The 14,535-nt window shown below is 42.3% G+C and overlaps 1 protein-coding gene and 1 non-coding gene across 7 annotated transcripts in view; one reads left to right on the forward strand and one right to left on the reverse strand.

Moving 5' to 3' along the window:
- SPECC1 (sperm antigen with calponin homology and coiled-coil domains 1) overlaps positions 1-14,535 on the reverse strand; it is a 270,576-nt gene that overhangs the window by 20,775 nt on the left and 235,266 nt on the right. The window lies entirely within an intron of this gene.
- Positions 11,515-11,616, forward strand: LOC112817324 (U6 spliceosomal RNA). The gene has a single exon (XR_003206364.1). It is a non-coding gene; the product is annotated as a U6 spliceosomal RNA (small nuclear RNA).

The following is a 14,535-nucleotide window of genomic DNA, read 5'->3' on the forward strand; positions in this document are numbered from 1 at the left end:
CTGCTAAGCATCTCCGTGTTACATAAAAGTCTGAGAATGCCCCATCTCCGTTTTCGGGCTGAATGTGCACGAGCCAGGCCTCCTGGTAAGCTGATCATTTGCATTCTTGGCTTCAAAAAGTCTCCTTGGAGACTCTGGAGCTACCTGATGGGGCCTGCATGCTGCTTCAGAAATGGGAAACACTGTAATTTTATATTTTCTCAAGAGGTCTGCATGTTAAAAAAGAAGAGGAAAGACACAGGTGGGGGCCATGCCCTGTCCGGTTCACTGGAAGTCTCAGGCACTAGAACCAGATGCTCATCAGCTCATCGGGCCCCGGGAAGTGGGCACAAGGAGGGAGCTGGGCCAGCCTTCGGAAAACCAGCCCTTGTCGACACGGAGTCCCCTTTCTTTGGCATGTAGAGGTCATCTGAGACCCCGTCTCCCGACCCATCTCTCACGGTACCTGTGACGTGGCAGAAGGAAAGCCGGACTTTCTTTCCAGGGACTGCTTGCTGATGGCTTATTGTTCATGCTCAGCACTAGGGCATCTGTGAAAATGGGACAAGCACGCGCCACACCTGGCAGTGTTCGCTCCGAAAGGCAACGTCGATGTACAGCTCATTTCATCCTCAAAGGAAACTGAGGCCGGAAGCAGTGGTGTTTCCGTCAGAAAGGCCACATTTTAAATAGAAAGCCAAACATTCAATGAATGACCAGGATGTAAGTCCCTGAAATATGAGTGCCGGGACGTATCAAGCTCCAAAAATGGGGGCAGTGAGGGCGGTAAAATTCGTTGAGTGTCTACAATGTGCCTGGTGCTGGGCAGTTCCTTATTTAATTCTCAGAATGACAATACATCGTAAGTAGCACTGTACCCATTTCACAGATGAGGAAGCCAAAGCAGGAAGAAGTATCACTGGGGCCAGAGTCAGGGGCAAATTGCAGTTCTGCCCGACAGCAAAGCACATCATGTTTGCTGTCCTTCCTTCCTTTTCTTTTTTCTTTCTTTTCTTTCTTCCTCCTCCTCTGCCTTCCTTCACAAATTTACTTCAGGCCTAAAGTTTTTAAGTTTTGAGAAATCTTTCATTTCCTAAAACGTGAGAACATTTTACTCACTTATCTCCTGTACCATTTTTTTTTTAATGATACAAAATGTCATTTTCCTTCATCTGCATGATCTTCAGAAGCATTCTGAGAGGCCAGACAGACCCAAAGGGGTGACGAGGTCATCTGTCTCACAAAACCAAGAAAGTGCCCAGTATTTCAGCTGAGTGTCACCTAGGTGTTTTGGAGTTTAAAGATTTTATTTATTTGAGAGATTGAGAGTGAGAGAGCACAGAGGGAGAGGAAGAGGGAGAAGCAGACTCGCCGCTGAGCAGAGATCCCGATGTGGGGCTCGATCCCAGGAAACTGAACTCATGACCTGAGCTGAAGGCTTAACTGAAGCTTAACTGACCGAGCCACCCAGGCGTCCGCACAGGAGCAGCTTCTGATCTATAAGTATAAACGAGCAACAGGTTGAGACTACAAAATCTGGTTGAAAAAAATCAGTCTAAACGACTCACAACGTCAGGAGAGTTCAGACAGCCCGGATGCTTCTAGACAGATGGCAGCTCGCGGGCCTTTCCAGAAACGTGAAGCACACTGTAAAGCAGACCCTGGCACTTCAGCAGCAAGACCACACCAACACTACACAAGAAACAGGAACAGTGCCCTATCTTAAAAAAAAAAAAAAGAATTATGGAAATTCCAAATCTAGGCAGGTTATCAAATCTAACATCCAGGTCAGGAAATGCTTCTCTTTCATGTAACCCACAGCCACCATGTTTAAGACTTGGAGTTCTTTTTTTTAAAGATTTTTTATTTATTTATTTGAGAGAGAGAGAGAATGAGAGCTAGAGAGCCCGAGAGGGAAGAGCGTCAGAGGGAGAAGCAGACTCCCTGCCGAGCAGGGAGCCCGATGTGGGACGCGATCCTGGGACTCGATCCCAGGACTCCAGGATCATGACCTGAGCCGAAGGCAGTCGCTTAACCAACTGAGCCACCCAGGCGCCCCAAGACTTGGAGTTCTTCTGACACTGGAAGAGATGGATGACAACCAGCTGTGATCTGCAGCATTATACTCATTCCAAGAAGAGGTGGCTATCAAGTAAAAACTTTACCCTTCTTAAGATAAAGTGGAACAGCTCAGTTCTAGTTCCCTGAATGTCATTTGAAATCCCAATTCCATTGGAATGACAAGAGTATTAACAATTCCCAAGTCAACACAGCTGGTTGAACAACTGAAAACGTGCGTACATTTATGATACCTCATGTAAGAGGATGCAAAGGACTCTACACATCTCAATGGTGGCTTTGTTGCGGTGGTTATTACAAAAGCAGTTCCCTTCTGCTCACTGAGGTATCTTTTTGTGAGCTGTACGATATATCTTCGTGCATGAGGAGTTAGCTGATGCGGGGTGCCACACTTTTGAGGCAGGGTGTGTGGGTCCCAGCGAAATGGGCTAAGACACAATATGGTTGCAGCCACCTGCGAGGGAGGACGAGGTAGCCACGGCAGAAAGGGGCTCGTGTGGACTGGACCAGTGCAATGGGTAACAGGCAGAAAGACAACAGTTTCTTGGGCATGGCTAGCTGGTCACTCCTGGGAATCCCAGGAACCAAGCGAGGACTAATTCCAGGTCCTACCCCTAAAATGTGGGTGAAAACTTTTATTTTTGGTTAGGGATGATCGGGATTGGCTTGGCCTTCGATGGGGGGAAGTGGCTCTTGCTGAGCTTGTGGGTTATAGTCCTCAATGCTCACAGATGAACCTCTAACTTAGGACAAAAACGGAGGCTAATAATACAAACACCCCCACGGGGTGTTAGTTAGTATCTTTTTCTCCCAATTATCATTCAGCTGAATTCTTAGGGGTTCATCAAAAGAATAAGAGGAAAAACAGAAAATGATCAACAAGGCATTCTACAAGGCATATCATCAGTTATTTTCCTTGTTATTTATTCCTGAATAAAATCGAGTAGGATAATTGTTACCTTTAACTGGAAGTTAGTAATGGGCCAGGAGCAGACAGAGGATTCTGGGGGTGCTAGCAATGCTGTGTTTCTAGACCTGGATGCTAACTGCACGGGTACCTTCGTGTTGTGAAACTTCATGTAATGGTGCGCTTGCATGTTCTATCTCAGTAAGAAAGGGAGGGAGGGAGGGAAGAAGGAAAGCAGAAAAGAAAGATGGACTGATCATCTTAAGGGACTGCGTGGTGGCTGTTTAACAAGAGAGCGAACTTTTTGGATTTTATGTCCTATAAGAGTTACCAAGGGGGAAAAGAGCAACAAAGAAACTTCTTGCTGATTATTTCCCCAAGGAAAATGATAATTACTCGTTGCAAATTATCTTTAACTTTCTCTGGGATATAAATACCTTAGAGATATTTTTGAGTGGAAAAGAAATCTGGGGAAAGGAAGTCTCAGATATACACATATAGGGTACATGGTATCAGATATATATATATGGTAACATTCCAAGCACCTCCAAAACAGGTTAAGTTTTTATAGAAGAAAATTTTGTAAGATACGGAATTTTGTCTTCAGTGCAGCAAAGTCATTTGAGAAAAGTGAATACACTGAAGAGTATTTACATGAGAAGCTAAACTAACTTCAGCGACTATCCAAGAATATTCCCTTGAGTGGCTGAGACTGTAGACAAATAAAGCTCTACAGGGGTGAATGTGGAGGTAGCACTCGTAAATAACATGGGGGGACAAAAGCAAAGCAAAACCCAGCAATCTACAGCACTTGCTTTTAGAAGGTTCATTCCATTTGCCCTTCGTTGCCTGGAAACACCAGGGCTTGGTGAAAACATCAAGGGCTGGAGAGAGAAGCTGCAGAGTGCACGCTGGAATGGGTCCCGTGCTCAATTCAGCGGAGGCTGCAGCTGGATTCTATAGTTGTCTGACCTCAATCCCACCACTTCGTCTCTTCTGAGGCTCTCTAGCTTCCTCCATTAGATTTCTGTGAATGGGCTGACTCTGTGCACTAAACTCAAAAGTCTAAAAAGAGTTAAAAAGAGAAAAACCCCAAAGCTTCTGGGAAGAAGTCAGGAGACCGATGAGAAAATGTAGTCTGTTGGTCTAGGAAGACGGTAGAGTAGAATCCTCAGTGCACCTCCTCCACGGACACACCAAGGCTGCAAACTACACCCAGAGCACCTCCCTCGGAAAATGCCCCCAAAACCAACAGAACAGCTCTTCCCCAGCTAAAGGTGGAAGGAAAAGCCACATGGAGAAGGGTAGGAGAGGCAGAGACATGGTCGGGAACCAACCCCCCAGTGCAGGGACCTACAAGTGGGGGGCATGTCACGGGCATGGAGATCCTCTCTGAGGAGTGAGGGGATCAAGGGCCACATCAGGTAGCCCCCCACCACCCTGGTAAGATGGAACTCCCGTAACATCTGGCTTTAAACATCAGTGGGACTTAAATCTGGGAGAGCCCAAGGGCTACAGGAAACTGAGACGTAATGAGGAACTCAAAGATAAAATTAAAAAAAACAAACAAACCTGGAAACAAGTGAAGATGGAAACAAACTGGTTCAAAATTTGGGGGATGCGGCAAAAGCAGTTGTAATAGGGCAGTGTATAGCAATACGGGTCTACTTCAAGAAACAAGAAAAATTTCACATGAACAATCAAACCTTACGTCGAATTAGAAACTAGAAAAAGGAGAACAAACAAAGCCCAAAGTTGGTAGAAGGAAAGAAATAATCAAGACTAGAGAGGAAATAAATAAAATGGAGACATAGAAAAATAGAAAAGATCAATGAACTAAGAGCTAGTTCTTTGAAAAGAGAAACAAAATTGATAAATCTTTAGCCAGATGCATCAAGAAAAAAGAGGAATAAAATCAGAAATGAAAGAGAAATTATAACCAACCGCACAAAAAAGAATTACAAAAAACTACTATGAAAAATTATATGCCAACAAAGAAGAAACAGATAAATTCCTAGAAACATATAACCTTCCAAAACTGAGTCAGAAAGAAATAGAAAGTCTGAACAGACTAATTATGAGTAATGAAACTGAATCAGTAATTAAAAAAAACAAACAAAAAACAACTACCAACAAACAAAAGTCCAGGACAGGATGGCTTCACAGGTAAGATCTATGAACCATTTATTTTTATTTATTTATTTAAAAGATTTATTTATTTATTTTAGAGAGAGAGAGAGAGAGAGAGCACACCCACGAATTGGGGGAGGGGCAGCGGGAGAGAGAGAGAATCTCAAGCAGACTATGCGCTGAGCATGGAGCTGATGTAGGGCTCGATCTCACCACCATGAGATCCCCACCTGAGCCGAAACCAAGAGTTGGATGCTTAACCTACTGCACCACCCAGTCGCCCCTCTGAAACACTTAAGAGTTAATACCTATTCTTCCCAAACTATTCCAAAAATTTGAAGAGGAAGGAATGCTTCCAAATTCATTTCATGAGGCCAGTGTTACCCTGATACCAAAACTAGACAAAGACACTACAGAAAAGAAAATTTTAAGTCAATATCCCTGATAAACATAGATGCAAAAATCCTCAACAAAATATGAGCAAACCCAGAAAAAGACAAATACCATATGATTTCACGTGTATGTGGAATCTAAAAAGCTAAACAGGGCATCTGGGTGGCTGAGTGGGTTAAGCACTGGACTCTTGGTTTCGGCTCAGGTCATGATCTCAGGGTCATGAGATCAAGCCCTGTGTCAGGCTCCACACTCAGCATGGAGTCTGTCTGAGATTCTCTGTCTTTCCCTCCGCCCCTCCCCTACTCTCTCTCTCTTTAAAATAAATAAATAGATAAATGAATGAATGAATAAATAAAATCTTAAAAAAATAAAATAAAAAGCAAAACAAACAACAACAAAAAAATAGAAAGAGACTCCTAAATACAGAGAATGAGGTCATAGATGCCAGAGGAGAGAGTGTGGGGGGGGATGGGCAAAATAGGTGATGGGGATTAGGAAGTACAAACTACCAATTATAAAATAAGTAAGTGCTAGAAAGTACAGCATAGGGAATCCAGTCAATAATATCATAATAACATTGTATGGTGACAGATGGTAACTACACCTAGCGTGGTGAGTACTGTGTAAGGTACAGAATTGTTGAAACACTGTGTGCTATACCTGAAACTAATTGTATGTCAACTATACTTCAAAAATAAAAGTTAAAAAAACATATTACTAAACCATATTTAGCAATACCTTAAAAGGACCATTCACCACAATCAAGTGGGATTTATTAGTAGAAGTTTCAATATCTGCAAATCAATCAACATGATGTACCGCCTTAACAAAATGAAGGGTAAAAATCATATGATCATCTCAATAGATGGAGAAAAATCAACATTCATTCACGATACAAACTCTCAACAAAATGGGCTTAGAGGGAACACACCTCAACATAATAAAGGCCATATATGACAAACGCACAGCTAACTAAACGGTAAGAGGCTGAAAGCTTTTCCTCGAAAATCAAGAACAGAACAAGGATGTCCACTCTCACCATTTTCTTTCAACAGAGTACTAGGAGTCCTAGCCACAGCAATCGGACAAGAGAAAGACATAAAAGGCATCCAGATTGGTAAGGAAGAAGTAAAACTCACTCTTTGCAGATGACATGATACTATAGATAGAAAACCTGAAAGACTTCATAAAAAAAAAAAAGAAAAACTATTAGAACTGATAAATGAATTTTGTAAAGTCACAGGGTACAAAATTAATATACAGAAATCTGTTGCATTTCTATACACTAATAATGAACTAGCAAAAAGAGAAATTAACAATCCCATTTATACTTGCATCAAAAAGAATAAAAGAACTAGGAATAAACTTAACCAAGGAACTGAAAAACCTACATCCTAAAAACTATGACACTGATGAAAGTAACTGAAGATGACACAGATAAATGGAAATGAAAACCATGCTCACAGAGTGGAAGAACTGATATTGTTAAAATGTTCATACTCCGCCCCCCCCAAAACAATCTACAGATTCAATGCAGTCCCTATTAAAATACCAATAGTATTTTTCACAGAACTAGAACAAATGATCATAAAATTTGTATGGAACCACAAGAGACCCTGAACAGCCAAAGTAATCTTGAGAAGGAGGAACAAGGATGGAGACTTCACAATGCCAGGTTTCAAGATATTCTACAGACCTGTAGTAGTCAAAACAATATGGTACTGCCACACAAACAGACATACAGATCAATGGAACAGAATAAAGAGCCCAGAAATAAACCCATGCTTATATGGTCGATTAGTTTACAACAAAGGAGGTGAGAACATAAAATGAGGAAGACAGTCTCTTCAACAAATGGTGCTGGGAAAACTGGACAACTACATGCAAAAGAATGAAACTGGACCACTTGCTTATACCATACACAACAATAAACTCAAAATGGATTAAAGACCTAAACGTGAGACTTGAAACCATATAACTCCTAAAAGAAACAAGGCAGTAGATTCTTCAACATCAGACTTGGCAATATTTTTTTTTGGATCTGTCTCCTTTGGCAAGGGCAACAAAAGTAAAAATAAACTACTGGGACTACATCAAGCTAAAAAGGTTTTGCACAGAGAAGGAAATCAACGAAACGAGAAGGCAATCTGCTGAATGGGAGAAGGTATTTGCAAATGACATATATGATAAGGAGTGAATATCCAAAGTATATAAAGAACTCATATAACTCAATAACAACAAAACAAAACAAAAACAAGCAATTCAATTAAAAAAATGGACAGAGAGGGTGCCTTGGGGGCTCAGTCAGTTAAGCATCTGACTTCGGCCTGGGTCATGATCCCAGGGTCCTGGGATCAAGTCCCGAATTGTTGGGCTCAGTGGGGAGCTTGCTTCTCCTTCTCCCTCTTTCCCTCCCCCACTCCCATTTGTGCTTTCTCTCTCGCTCCCTCAAATAACTAAATAAATAATTTAAAAATTTAAAAAAATGGGCAGAGGACATGAACAGGCATTTTTCTCAAAAAGGCATGAAAACATGCAAATGGATGGCAGACACATGAAAAGACGTTCAACATCACTCATCATCAGGGAAATGCATATCAAAAAAGAGATACCACCTCACACCAATCAGACTGGCTAGTATGAAAGAGACAAGAAATAGTAAGCATTGGCGAGGGTGTGCAGAAAAGGGAACGCTCATGCACTGTTGGTGGGAATGTAAATTGGGAATGCGGCCACTATAAAAAACAGTAGGGAGGTCCCTTAAAAAATTTAGAATAGAAATACCATATGATCCAGTAATTCCACTTCTGGGTATCTGCCAAAGAAAATAAAAACACCAATCTGAAAATATGTATGCACTCCCATGCTTATTGCAGCATTATTTACAATAACCAAGATATGGAAGTGACCTACGTGTCCAATGACAGATGAATGGGCAAAGGAGATGTCACACACACACACACACACACACACACACACACACACACACACGTGCGCGCACGCACACGACTATTACTCAGCCATAAAAAAGAATGAAATCCTGCTCTTTGTGACATGTAAGAACCTAGAGGGTGTTATGCTAAGTGAAGTAAGTCAGACAAAGACACGTACCACATGGAATATAAAAAACAAAATGTAGGGCGCCTGGGTGGCTCAGTCGGTTAAGCGACTGCCTTCGGCTCAGGTCATGATCCTGGAGTCCCGGGATCGAGTCCCGCATCGGGCTCCCTGCTGGGCGGGGAGTCTGCTTCTCCCTCTGACCCTAACCCCTCTCATGTGCTCTCTCTCATTCTCTCTCTCTCTCTCAAATAAATAAATAAAATCTTTAAAATAATGTATGAACAAACAAACAAGAAACCAGAAACAGACTAATAAATATAGAGAATAAACTGGTGGCTGGCCACTGGGGAAGGGGTGGGGAGATGGGCATATAGGTAAAGAGAAATAAAAGGTACAAACTTCTGGGGCGCTTGGGTGGCTCAGTCGGTTGGGCGTCTGCCTTCGGCTCAGGTCATGATCTCAGGGTCCTGGGACTGAGCCCCGAGTCAGGCTCCCTGCTCAGTGGGGAGCCTGCTTCTCCCTCTCCCTCTTGCTCCTCACCCTTACTCGTGCTCACTCCCTCTCTCGCTTTCAAAAAAAATAAATAAAATCCTTAAAAAAAAGAGGTACAAACTTCCAGTTATAAAATAAATACATCACAGGGATGAAAAGTATAGCACAGGGAATATAGTCAGTAATATTATAATAATTTTGTACGGTGATAGATGGTGACACACTTAAATGGTGAGCATTTAGTAATACATACGAACAATCTAAATGTGGAATCACTATGTCAGACATCCAAAACTAATACTGTACGCCAACTATAAGTCAGTTAAATATTAAAAAAGAAAATACAGTCTTTACTGCTGCGGGCACTAGATGTTCAGACACACCGAGACCTAAACATGCCTCATTCCTGGGATTTCTCTGAGACTCTTTTTTGAGATGTTTTTACTGTCACAGCTGTAGAATCAGACCCAGTTTGTGTGTGTGTGTGTGTGTGGAGGGGAAGGGGGGTAATAATGTATAGATCATAGAGGACAAAAGAAGTTCATTTCTCACTAAGGTTCAGCACGTGCAGGAAGTGCCTTGGGAGGACCAAGCTTATTTTGAAGATTTGCTGAAAAACAATATAAAGCATATGCACACGTAAGTGGGTCCACGTGAAATCTCAACAGATGCAGCCTACACTTCCTTCCCTGTGCATGGGTTTGGGGTTCATTCCCTGTGTTGGGTAGATGTCTACACCCATCCGATTCTAGTATCTCTGTTTCCATCTCAGGCTATCTGGTAAACCTCCAGTAGTCTGGCCCCCCACATGGACAGCGCAGCTCAGAGTCGCAGACACAAGGGGACTCACATACAGACCGCCTGGACCCCTTCTCTGCACAGCCTTTTCCTTTCTGATGCCCCTGTGCCCCAGAAGGCCGCTGTCTCAGGGGCCATTGACGGCTGCCTCCCTCAGCTCCGTGGGTCTGCCATGCTCCGTTCCCAACTCCAGCTCGCTACACTGTGACATGGAAGCCGTTCCCAAGCAGAGGGCTGCCGACCACGGGTGTCTCCTCCTGAGTTTCCCTTCTCTCAGACATTAGATGTCTGGAGATAAACTCCAGATGGCTAAATTTAAAAGCCAAAGTTAGACATTATTAGAATCTAGATAAATAGCTTTATACTCTTAAGGGAAAGAAAGCCATGTAGGGCATTAAACGCAAGAAGGATAAAAGGATGGAGAAAACGGATTATGTAAAATTAAATTTCTTTTTTTTCTTTTTAAAGATTTTATTTATTTATTTGACAGAGAGAGACACAGCGAGAGAGGGAACACAAGCAGGGGGAGTGGGAGAGGGAGAAGCAGGCATCCCGCCGAGCAGGGAGCCCGATGTGGGGCTCGCTCCTAGGACCCTGGGATCATGACCCGAGCCGAAGGCAGACGCTTAACGACTGAGCCGCCCAGGCGCCCCTAAAATTAAATTTCTGTATAACAAAATGAAAAACAATATATATACATATATAACAAACTATTGATATCCGGAATATATTCTTATAATGAATAAGCGATAACAAGTCAGGGAAAAACTGGCAGAGGAATGAATCAGTAATGCACTGAAGAGGAAACAGAATCAGAAACATTTGAAAAGGTGTTCAGTCTCACCAGAAAATAAAAATAGTGAACTATTTTCACTCAAGTTGGCAAACGTTAAAAAGATTTTTATTTTTTATTTTTTTTAAAGATTTTATTTATTTATTTGAGAGAGAGGATGAGAGAGAGAGAGCACGAGAGGGAAGAGGGCCAGAGGGAGAGGCAGACTCCCTGCTGAGCAGGGAGCCCGATGCGGGACTCGATCCCGGGACTCCAGGATCATGACCTGAGCCGAAGGCAGTCGCTTAACCAACTGAGCCATCCAGGCGCCCGTTAAAAAGATTTTTAATTCACAGAGTTAATGAAGATGTGGGAAATGGGTATTCCTGTGGTTTTTTGTTTGTTTGTTTTTGTTTTTTTTTCTAGAGAGGGAGAGAACGAGAGAGAATGAAAGGGGGGAGGGGCAGAGGGAGAGGAAGAGAGACTCTTAAGCAGGTTCCATGCCCAGTGTGGAGCCTGATGCAGGGCTCGATCCCACGATCCTAAGATCATGACCTGAGCTGAGATCAAGAATCAGATGCTTAACCGACTGAGCCATCCAGGTACCCCAAAATGGGCATTCTTCTATTGGCTGATGGGAATATAAATTGGTACAGGCTTTTAGGAGGGCAACTGGAAACATATTTTTAAAAAATAAAAATGTGATTTGACCAAGTAATTTCACATGTAGGTTTCTATTCTAGAGAAAATAGTCATGCATCTGCCCAAAGACACACCCACAAAAATGTTTGCTACAGCATCACTGTTCAGAATGGGGAACTGGAAATATCCTAGTTGTTTATCAATTAAGCTAAGCAAACTTGTTTTTGCTTTTCATAAACATTTTTCAAAACCATCTATAGTGCTTACTTTGGCAGCACATATACTAAAATTGGAATGACAGAGATTAGCCTGGTCCTTGAGCACGGATGACACACAAAACCGTGATGTGTTCCATACTGAAAAACAAAAAACCATCTAAACTCAGTTTTCTAATCTGTGGGCATTCCTGTGAAGCTCATGGGAAGACTCTGATGTTCTGGGTTTTTATGGGTCTGCTATATGCCATTTGTTCTAGATACCTGATGTTTCTCAGTAGTTATTAGGTAAATGTAAATCTAGAGGACTGGTCCTATACTTGTCTCCATTACCACTGACTTTGAGGTAGTCTGGAAGGAACAGAGAATAACAAATGGATAGAGTCAAAATCCAAAAAAGATTTCAACAGGCCAGAAACAGGAAACCAAATTAAGTGACGTGACATTTTAACTTAATTCTTCATCTTCTTTTTTGTGTTTTCCAATTTTTCTGCAATGACCCTGTATTACTTTTATAATTAGGAAAAATAATATGTTATTAAAAATATTAATAACATCACTTACAGACAAGATAGGCCAATGTCAATTCCAAGGTAATGAATGCGTAAGAGCCCTATTAATTATATGTTTTTAGGCTGAGGAGATCCTGAAAAAATATGTTTTTGGTTTTGTTTTTTTTTTTTCCCAAAAAACGTTGAGGAAGAAGATTAAAGACCTGGCTGTAGATGAGGGACGGAAAATGCAATTAAGGGGGAGATGAACCATGAGAGACAATGGACTCTGAAAAACAAACTGAGGGTTCTAGAGGGGAGGGGTGTGGGAGGACGGGTTAGCCTGGTGATGGGTATTAGAGAGGGCACATTCTGCGTGGAGCACTGGGTGTTACACGCAAACAATGAATCATGGAACACTACATCAAAAACTAATGATGTAATGTATGGTGGTTAACATAACATAATAATAATAAAAAAGATTAAAAAAAAAAAGAACTTGCTAGAAAGGCAGGCTAGAGACCTTAAGTTTTTTCTTCCTTATGTGACAGATTAGGGCAGCTACAGAGTCTCTGAAATCTTCCAGCTGAGAGGTGGAGTCTAAGTCTCCTCTTCTTGAATTTGGGCTGGCCTTCATAATTTGCTTGAATGTGGAGGAAGTGACATTTGGGACTTGCAGGGTGGGTCATAAGAAGCCTCGAACTTCTACTGAGTGCTCTTGGAATACTCTCTCTGGGAGTTCTGAGGCTCCTGAAGTATGTGGAAACTCAGGCCAGCCAAGTACAGAGAGGCCTTCTGGAGAGAGACTGACCAACCCCCAACTGTTCCAGCCTCTAGCCATTGGAGGCCCCACACATGGAGGAACAGAGAGGGGTCAGGCCTAAACTGCAGACATGTGAACAAAATGAACACTGTTGTATTGTAATCCACTAAGTTTTGGGGGTAGTTATATAACTACAGAGAACTCAGAACATCTGACTAATTATTTACTTCTTTCGTAACTGTTGCAAAGGGGAGAATGGAAACCAACACTTTGTTCCTCAAGTAAATCACTTTGGGGTTCCTTGGAACTCCTCTCCTCTTCTGATCCCATTCATCTTACTGCCTTAATCGCTTATTTTGCGACTTAATTTTAGATGGCTAATCATCTCCCAAATCAAGTCTGAAAACTTCTGCTTGCCTCTTAAAGATTTAAAAAAATGTGGCCCTACTCAATCTGGTCAACTAAATGTCTTTAATACTCTTAAACATGGGCCATGGGAACCAGGTCAGGTCTGTTTCCACTGTTTGTGTGATCCATTCTGGAATACCCATGATGGGTGAAAATGGGTTATGAAATAGGGCCTTATCTACTTCATAGTATACTTCCAATCAGGTCGGACAAACACATCTTCATTATGACTTTCTGGAAACTTTCTTGGGAGGTTCTTACTTGTTTATTCTTCTGGGTGAGTTTTTAACTATTTTACATTCAAGACCAACGAAATCCTGTGGGAATTTACTTGGAATTGAATTATATTTAGAGGGATAATTTACTTTTTAAATGATTTCTTCCCATCCTTCATCTTCCCTGTTGAAGGAATTGAGGGTTTGAGACCTGGACAAGAGGAGATCAAAGGAGCAAGTCTAGGAAGGACTGTGGTTTGCTTTACGTGGTGAGGGCCAAATGAGTAAGTTACAAGGGACAACCCCCCGCAGGAATATCCTCTGCCGAGGAGAGTTTTCTAATGACAAAAGGCCTGCTGCGTCCTCAGAGATAATGTAGGCAGATCTAGTACAACCTCTCTCTGGAGACAGAGTCGAAAGGATGTTGACATGAGGGCAGTGGCTGGAACTACATCTTTCTTGCTTCCTGCTTTTTCCCCTAAGCAAACACTTGCGAGTCCTTCTTGAAGTTCTCTGGCTTTGGCATGGGGACACTTGGTCTAGTTTCACTGCGAGTGCCCTGCCGCCTGACACTTCCTGAGCCATCTAGCTGGGTCCACGCCCGGCCCTTCCACTGTCAGAGGAAGATGAAAGGCAGCGGCTCAGCACGGGGACTTGGGTTCTTCTACAACTTCTGTGAGCAGATCTTCTCTCTACCCCTCAACTTGGTTCCCAAATGATTCTATGCCATGTTCTGTCCCCAGGCCCAGATCATCATATTCCAGATCTTTGGAGAAACACTTTTCTGGAATCTTCTTCCCCTCTTTTCCTTCTGTTGAGTTGAGCACCTCATTGTTAATTTCACTCAGTGAGTACCTCATTGTTAATTTCACTCGTTTTTTTGGCTTACTTTTTCTTAAAAAGGTGACGGTTACCTGCTAGTTCCATTCATCCCAGAATTGCCCACTTTTCAGGCTCAGTAATTTGTTAGACCCCTAAAGCCCATCCTTCTGGCTGAGAGCTTTCTCTAAATGCACCAGTCACCAAGGAAATGTTAAAAAGACTTTCTTATGAACCATCTGCATTAATGGGTCAACTCTAGACTGGAAAAAGAGCCCAAACTATTGCTCTTAAGTCTATAATTATAGTCAGCAAATGTTCATGGAGGAGGGACAGACACACATAATGAAGTCCGGTCCCTGGTCCCGA

This window comes from Callorhinus ursinus, unplaced genomic scaffold, assembly GCF_003265705.2.
Source record: "Callorhinus ursinus isolate GAN/ISIS: 27379988/994484 unplaced genomic scaffold, GSC_fseal_2.0 scaffold43, whole genome shotgun sequence".
Classification (NCBI taxonomy): Eukaryota; Metazoa; Chordata; class Mammalia; order Carnivora; family Otariidae; genus Callorhinus; species Callorhinus ursinus.